This window comes from Thalassophryne amazonica, chromosome 14 (genome assembly GCF_902500255.1).
Source record: "Thalassophryne amazonica chromosome 14, fThaAma1.1, whole genome shotgun sequence".
Lineage (NCBI taxonomy): Eukaryota > Metazoa > Chordata > Actinopteri > Batrachoidiformes > Batrachoididae > Thalassophryne > Thalassophryne amazonica.
In genome coordinates, this window is record NC_047116.1 from 26,445,612 (window position 1) to 26,454,541 (window position 8,930).

Sequence of the window (8,930 nt, forward strand, 5' to 3'; positions counted from 1 at the left end):
CCGGTCGGCCATCAACATGGTGAAATGACCAGATCATTTCCAAAGTGAACGCTGTGGTGATGCGGGACCGTTGTGTGACTATCCGAGAAATTGCGGAAGAGGTGGACATCAGCACTTTTTCGGCACATTCCACTGTGACAGAAGATTTGGCCATGAAAAGAGTGGCTGTGAAAGCCGAATGGTTTCCACCTGGCTGTCGCCCAGTTTCTGGCAAAATTGATGCACGCTGCTCCAGTCGTTCCGTCTTTTTCCTTGCAATGAAAATCTGCCGAGCGCTCTACACACGCCCTCACACAAAGGCTGCTTACCAGCAAATGATGCAATCGAGAGGCTTGAAAAAATTCACGCATGTGCACGATGGTTCAAGGTTGGCTGATGCAAGCACACGTGATTCAAATCCATCAGGTTTTTGCAAAAAATAAAAAGGTCCGATACTTTTCTAACAGACCTCGTATGCAGAGTGTGCATATATTAATAGAGAACTTGTACATAGTAGACATTTGAAAGTTATATTCGAAATGCATACTTGACCATTTACTACAAATTCTGTCACTTCACCAGTAAATAATCATGTCCCCGCATCACCCCACCAAGAAAAAGAACTATTGGAGCCGCCACTGGTGCAGACTAGCTGGACTGTTGATTATGTCTTAATTACACATTAAAAGCATACTTGCTCTCACATGTTTTCTACTTTTTCATCCCACAATCACACAGGTTCCATCTTGTGCATGACTCCTGCTACCAATGTGGGTAGGTTCTTTGATTAATTTTTCTCACCCTGTATGCCACATAGTCAGTGATCGGACATGGGTGAAGCTTTCTTCCTGTGTATCTATTCTATAAGATAGTCATCTTTTTACAGAAAGGAAAGCAAAAGTCCAAATCTGATATTTTCCTATTTAAAAGAAACGTTTGTGCACATTTGTGTGCGTGTGTGTTGGTATTGTCATCACCGGCCTCGTAGTGTGTGTACTAACTGACATATGTGTTCATTGTCAAAGTAATGAGACATCCAACCAGTTTGTCAAATCCCAGAAAACAAATTTAGGAAGCTTTTGTGGATTGTGTGCATAGTTTTGCTGTCTATCTTGGAATGGGAAATTTGATCAGCATCCCAGAGATTCAAAGTGTGATGCCCTGTTTTTTAAAAAATCCATCCTTGAACATGCCACCTCATTTGGGATGTCAAATTGTGGACAAATTTCCTACTTCTGTCTTTAATCAGCCTTCCTTTTATGTTCTCTCCTGCTGTGTTGCTTTGCTATGTGATCACACGCCATCTGCTGGTCTAACCCAACGATGGCTTGCCGCTAATGTCATTTTGTATTTGCTTGGCAAAGAGAGAGACAAATGTTGCTATGGTTACCATAATGCTCCACCTACGTTTTCATTGCTTTCATGGTTCCCTTCCTGAAAAAGTCCCCATGATGTACAGTGCTACGCCTGCTACTGTTTCGGCAGCATCTACTCCCGCCACAAGTGTCCCCTATGCAGCAACAGCACCAGCCAATCAGGTTTTGTTCCTTTTTTTCAAGCTCTCTTTCACAACTGCCTGAGCTCTGAATATGTGCTTCATTTTTCAATCAGGGGGAGATGCGTTGTCAGCGCAGTGTTACCCTGCTTGAATTGCCTTTCATTAAGCTTCATCTACCTTTAGGCCTAATAGGCTGCTTCTCGTCCTTTTCACTTACGATGGGCGGTGCTTACAAAAAGTACTCGCCTGCTTGGGCTGCTGTGCATTTTTTATTGTTTTGTGGTAGCATATTAATAAGTGCAGGCTTCCTTAGACAGGAATTTAAAAAATAAATGATTTTGTTCTCAGACTGAAAACATATCTTACCAACATGATCTTCAAAACAACATAAAAATGCAAAATGTTCTAATGATTGACTTGCGTTACTTTCTTATTTTAATGTAACTCGACTTAATTGTCACTTTTTGGCCAGATAGTATCAATGAAATCAGTTATTTAGGAATGTAAAAGACAAATGAGTTAGTGTGGTTCGTCCACCCAGATCAGGCTACCCTCAGATTCTTGAGTGGCTGTTCATGAGGGAAGCCACCAATAACGTCTTTAGTCGCTCAGAATCTATTATTTTGTGTTATTGAGATTGTGCTGTAGAAATTTGTTTTCACTTTGACGTTCAGGATCATTTCTATAACATGTTTGTCTAAAGAAGGCAGGGGTTTTTTTTCTATATAGACATGCAATCATAAAACATAAAGCATGTCAAAGTTGAGCGGGTGTGTACTTTTTGTGGCCACTGTATTTAGAAATCTTTCATCTGCAAGTGGTTGTGTTGCAAATTTTCTTTATTGCATGTTTTCTTATTCTTTGTTCATCGTCAGAGCATTTAAATAATATAAAGTCCAAAATAGTCTGAATGAGTAGGGAACTGTGTGTGTGTGTGTGTGTGTGTGTGTGTGTGTGTGTGTGTGTGTGGTGGTGTGTGTGTGTGTGTGTGTGTGTGTGTGTGTGTGTGTGTTAACAAAAAAATAGGAATTATGGGATTTATGATTTCATTCATCATCTGCTCAGACCAAAAAAAAATGGCTTTGGTACTTGGAGAAACTGGAAAAATGTGTGTGAAATAGTTGATTTTTAAAGCTACAGTGTGTAGAATTTAGGGGTGCTTAAATAGAATAAGTCCACCTTTTGCATTTTGTAGCGCGGTTAGAAAACAGGGAAAAAGAAGCAGAATCAGTGGTTACTTGCCTGTACACTGTGTACTGGTTGCTAGCACAGGCTAACAAGTTTTGTCAACTCTCATTTTTTTCAGTGGAGGATCAAACATATTGCTTATCACAAGAGAAAGTAGGGGAGCATGAATCCCCAACACCAAAGAAGCCAGAACATTAAGGGAAACAAAATCAAGGCCAGTTAAGGCAATCTGGAACCTGACCACGAGATGGCAATAAATCCTACACATTGTACCTTTAAAGAAACATTATGCTGCACAATCTGATGCCATCTACCAGACAACAGTGAAGTTGCTTTTTAAGCATTTAACTTTAGTGTTAACTGTGTTTCCACCACTGTCATTAAGATTCATCTTAGGGAGAACCTACTGTCACTAACGTTATTACAACTGAGCTCAATACATGTCTCATAATGAAAATATATCATCATAATATATGTAAAACAATTATTTGCATTAAATGTATATTTACAAATTTGTATTTGTAAATATATGTCAGTAACAATGGCCATGATATCACTTTTTATCTTAAATAAAGTATTGATTGACTCTGTCTTCCTGATCCTTTGTGATGTTGCAAAATGAGATTTGAACAAAGTATACAGTGTTTCCTTTGTGTGCAGCCACTAAACAATTGTGTTTTGCCTCTGAAACAGATCATCCTAAAGTAACCAGCAGAAAGAGAAGTCCATGCCAGGTCGCTGCTGTTAAACTGCCCAAACAGCTTCTCTGTAAATACAACATTAGCCGTCTTCAACAAGCTGCATGCTGATCAGATTACTGAGGAAACCTTATACCTGAAATCACAAAACTCACAAATGTGTCACAGTATGTATGAATACACGCCTTTGCACCTGAATGAACTTGCAATCCTTTGAAATGTATTTTTCCAGAAATGACTGTACATCTGATATCGTACTGAATTGTTTCAAACTCCTCTAAAGCACTTAGGTTTTCACCTCTACATTATAAAAACACAATACAACAGACAGGCATGGAGACGTTTCTTCGAAATGTCACTGATTAGATTTTATTTGCTTCTTACTGAATCAGTGCTCCACCTCCTGGTGTGCCTTTGTATTCCATATATAGTTACTTTTATTTCTTCAAGTTGTGACAAACCCAGTTTAAGTCTGTTATTTTTCCATTATTAGCATGACCGAGTGTGCAAAGTGGACGTTGACTCATGGAGTATGTTTAACCTGTGTTTACTTTTGGTTTAGTTCTTTTTTATAGAGATAAAGCAGACCATGTTTATTAGAAAAGCCATGAAAGTACACCCATAAAGAGGTGAAATTAGTACTGGTGGCAACCAAATCTTCTTGTGAACCTGTGAGGTTTCTTAAATAGTCTGTGAACTATTAGTCTCGATGTGACTCTCAGTACTATTTTATATGAATGTTAGACGTGCCTAAATTGTGCAAACTCTTAATGTAAGACTATTTAAAAACCTTTGTGTGAAAATGACTCAACTAAATGCAGTGTAACTCCATCACACCTGGAAGCATCGACACTTTAGCAGTGGACGCATATGGATTAAGATGTTGAACGGGTTTTCGGTGATGCTTCAATGTGTTACGTAATACATTTTTTATTTTCTCACATTTAAGATGATGATGTCATTTCCAATGTAGGTTCTTAATATTTTTACCGCACAGAAATGACACTTTACGTAATTGTCAAGTCAAATTATTGGAAGTAGCCATGTTAGTGTTAATGTGTGTGTGTGGTCGGGGCCGCGTTATGCAACTGAAAACTCATATAGGCGTCGACACTTCAGATTATAGTTTGACTCTTGAATTAAAAATAGTAGACACACATTTACAGAGTGCTGTGCAAAAGTTTCAGGCACCGCAGAACTCATTTGAGGGTTTCTCCCCCAATCTCCATTAGTGAGTCAGCAGAAAATTTGATTTGAATATCCATACATGCTAGTTACAATAAAAGACTTTCACAGAGCGAGCAGGACTCACACAAGTCGGCAATATTTCAGGTGAAGATTTCAAAGAATTTCTGCATGTACAGGGGGATTTTTTTTTTTTACTATGAAACCCAAACTGCATGCAACTGTAAAAGTTAAACATTAACAGATTTCTACATTATGGTGCCTTTAAAAAATTTTCAAGTAACAGTCATTTTCAAATTTATATAAAAAAAAACTTTAAAAAATGCTTGACATTTTGAAACAAAAAAAGTGCCTGAAACATTTGCACAGCACTGGATGTCTGGTTAAGTTGAGGGGAAAAAAGTGATTTCCAGTAAAAGTCTTTTTTATTTCTGTTCTTTAAACTGTGTACAGTACAGTACTTTTCATTTTATGTTTCCGTTGTCTTTTTAAGAGACTGAAATTCTTTCTGATTAAAAAAGTGTACTGTAGACATAGGTGTTTTTATACAGACAATCCACCCAGTTTTTTGTTTGTTTTTTGCTTTGCCACATTTTTTTGCCACCATATGTTGTATTTTTTAATATAAAATGTTGCATCAATATTGGACAGAATATTTTAAAAAGTAGTTATATAACTAATTAGCTGCAAGCGCATTTAAAATCTCTTTTTTTAATGAATGTAATTTATTCAAGCAACTTATAGGCTCTGTAGAGGATTCCTCAAAGGGTCTCGAGCTGTTGTTTTAGCCTTTGAAAACCCGTCTATTCCAGGTTATGAATGTTATAGAGTAAAGAAAAGCTTAAACATTTCATCTTTGTCAATGCCTTGTAAGCTGGAAGGAACACCCACCCTCTGCCCAGCGAGGACAGAGAATTAATTTTTTTTATGTTAATTATGTACTGTATCGACCACATTTTACAAAATGTATGTGTCATCATTATAAATGTTGTAATTGTTTTGTTTGAAGAAATGACTATTTAAAACTGTTTTGTAGGTGATTTTAGTTGTTTTCCTCCTCTTTCTAACATTACTCTGTACCCGTATGTCTTTTGTATACCATGGCAAAAATATATATATATAAATAAAATAAAATAATCAGGTAGATGTCCATAAAAAACTTTTGTGTTAATTAAACTGCATGTTTTCAAAAAAAAATCATATTTACGATTAAAAAAACTGTCTGGACTCAAAAGAATTGTTAGACATTCAACATTTTTCATTTATTTTAACTTTTTAAATATTCCACATTGAAGCTCAATGGTTCACACAGCCCAGCTACAGCACTTTCATGGCCCGCTAGGGGGCAGTTGCCCACACTTTGGGGATCACTGTTCTGAAATGCAAGTCCTCAGAAGCACTTGATGAAAAGCAAGATAACTGAGAAGACCTACCTTCAGTGAACCTTATTTTGATCTATTATGAGCTTTGCTTTTGATTTGTATTTGTTAATTTCACTTGGAACAGCACATGAATGAACTTTATTAAACTCACTCACTCATCTTCAACCGCTTACTCCAATTAAGGGTCATGGGGCTGGAGCCTATCCCAGCAGTGATAGGGCGTGAGGTGGGGTACACCCTGGACAGGACATCAGTCGATCACAGGGCCACATATAGACAAACACAGACACACGCATACACCTGCGGACAATTTTTAAATTTCTGGTCCATCTAACCTGCATGTCTTTGGATGTGGGAGGAAGCCGGAGCATGGTGAGGGAACCCACGCAAACACAGAGAGAACATGCAAACTCCAGACAGAAAGCCCACGTCGATCCCATGACCTTGCTGCACGCAGCAGCTGTGTTAACCACTAAGCCACCATGCTGCCCAACTTTATTTACTGTTATTAAAAAATATGGCTACATGTATTTTTAGTGATACGGCCATTTAGTTTGATTGTAAAGGAGTTATAAACATCTTAAGAAAATCTGGAAGTTATGACTGACTTTCATGCTGCTTTTAAAAAAAGGGGGAGTTTATTTTTAAAATCTAACTGACTTGCAATCAGGTTGTCCTGCTAGATTAGAGTTATTGGCACCCCTGATTTTTATGGATAGAATTACAAAATATGTTTAGAAATAAATGCAAATTGCCCGGTTGTGTATAATCAGGATATTGAACAGAGGAGAGACCAGAGAGTGTGTCTCAATGACAGGGGCATCACACTACTCGGCCTCCCTGGTAAAGTCTACTCCAGAGTGCTCGAAAAGAGGGTTCGGCCAATAGTCGAACCTCTGATCGAAGAGGAACAATGTGGGTTCCATCCTGGTCATGGAACAACTGACCAGCTCTTCACTCTCACAAGGATCTTGGAAGGTGCCTGGGAGTATGCCCATGCAGTCTACATGTGTTTTGTGGACTTGGAGAAGGCGCATGATTGGGTACCCCAGGAAATACTGTGGGAGGTGCTGCAGGAGTATGGAATGAGGGGGTCCCTTCTCAGGGCCATCCAATCTCTACTCACAAAGCGAGAGCTGTGTTCGGGTCCTGCAGTAAGTCGGACTCATTTCCGGTGGGGGTTGGCCTTTGCCAGGGCTACGCCGTCCAGAAATTATACAAATCAAGTAAATGAAATGGTTGAATTGCCAAAGAATTGGTGCAGATAATATGTGCAGAAACTTTCACAAACACAATGACAGGTTTGTAATTAGAGTCTAAAATAAGCAGAGTTTGATGCTGATCGTACCAACATAGTTCAGAATGGCAGAATAAATTCAACACATTTCATGATGCAGGAGTGAAAGTTTGTCACTTATCAGTGTAAATGAGTAGCTTTTAGGTCTTCTTTCATTCATTGTTATTCTCGTTCATTTTGGGAGCATAAATATAGCGTTGAACTGGTGTTTAATCCGTCTGCTGTCATATTCTGAGTGCATTGCCAGTGCTGTCTTGCTCCAAGCTGTACAGCCAGCTTTCAGACGACATCACTGTCTGATTGTCGATTGGCTGATTCTCACTGGGAGGTTCTTCCTGGAGGCTGGCAGTCAGACAGGAAGGGGGGTGGCTGGAAATGCTTCAGCTAAAGAGAGACTTTTTTTCCACCCTGAAGTGCTGTGAAAAGAAATCTTTGCTCACTGAATTAGCAGGCAAAAGAAAGGAAGGGTAGTTGTTGCAGTTATAAGTTATCTTCTCACCTGCAGCCAGTGTGAATTTAGAGACAGAGGTCCTTTTCTACTGCATGGAGAGAGAGAGAGAGAGAGAGAGTAGGTTTTCTTGCTTTTTCCTGATTTGGCATCTAAAGGAATTCGCTGCATTACACTGTGGAACACCATGTATATGCTGCTATAGTCTAAAAACTGTTATGAACAGCAGAGTTTATTCAAAATCTGAATGTTCAGCTCATACAAATTCATTCAGCCTTTGCTTTACTGTAATTCTGCCCGCTCAGCAACTTCCTGTTTATTCTGCTGCTAAGTACACACGTCTGTCCATCCTGTTCTGTGATTAACTCCAACACAATGTGTTTGCACGGGTTTTGTGTTATTTTTCCTGTATCTACTTGATTATTGAGCTTGAAGTCATCATATCTGATTCAAGTGTTCACAAACGCTTATGACAAACTTTAGTATCATAGTAGGTAATAAGATACCTACTACGATAGAAAATAATGAAGTTATTACAGTAAAAGAATCAGTAGTAACACACGGTCTGATATTCATGTTGGTCAAGAATTATAATGATGAGTAGACACTGATAAAATAACAACAAAATATAGCAAAATGCATTACAAATGTCTTATTATGCACATCTAAGGTTCTATGTTTTTAGCCTTTTTAAATATTTATGCCGTAATTGCAAAAGTTTGCTAGTCTATAAAATATCAGAAAAGTAGTAAAACTCAATATCAAGATGTTGAAAATACTGTATGATATTGACTACATAGTTGTATACATCTAATTTTGGTGTTAAATATGTTTTTGTCTTGCAGATCACCAACAGGAAGTGCCCTTGAGAAGGTGTCACCAACTTGAAGTTGGCCAGTGTGTGCTAACACTCAAACATCATCTCAGCTGTCCTTTGTCCCAACTTTCATAACTTCACCTCACAGAAAATTCAAGAGATTTAATGTGGAGACAGAGAATCTGCCAAAGGATTACAGTCTGAGAATTTAAACATGACTGACAAGTCTGCAAATAACCTTTCTTGGCTAATACTGATGGGAACAAGCAAATTTGGAATGTACACCTGAATGTATGACAGACCAACACCTCCATTCGGGATTAATTAGAAATTTGTACATAATCAACAGCCATAGAGTCTTTCTGCTCAGGACTTGAGGAGTTCGTCTTTATTCAACTGCACTAGATAGCAAGAACAACTTGGAATCTTTTTTTTTAT

The 8,930-nt window shown here is 38.3% G+C and overlaps 1 pseudogene; it reads left to right on the forward strand.

The window, feature by feature from the left end:
• LOC117524377 overlaps window positions 1–5,676 on the forward strand; it is a 32,851-nt pseudogene extending 27,175 nt beyond the window's left edge.
• The last annotated feature ends 3,254 nt before the right edge of the window (window positions 5,677–8,930 follow it).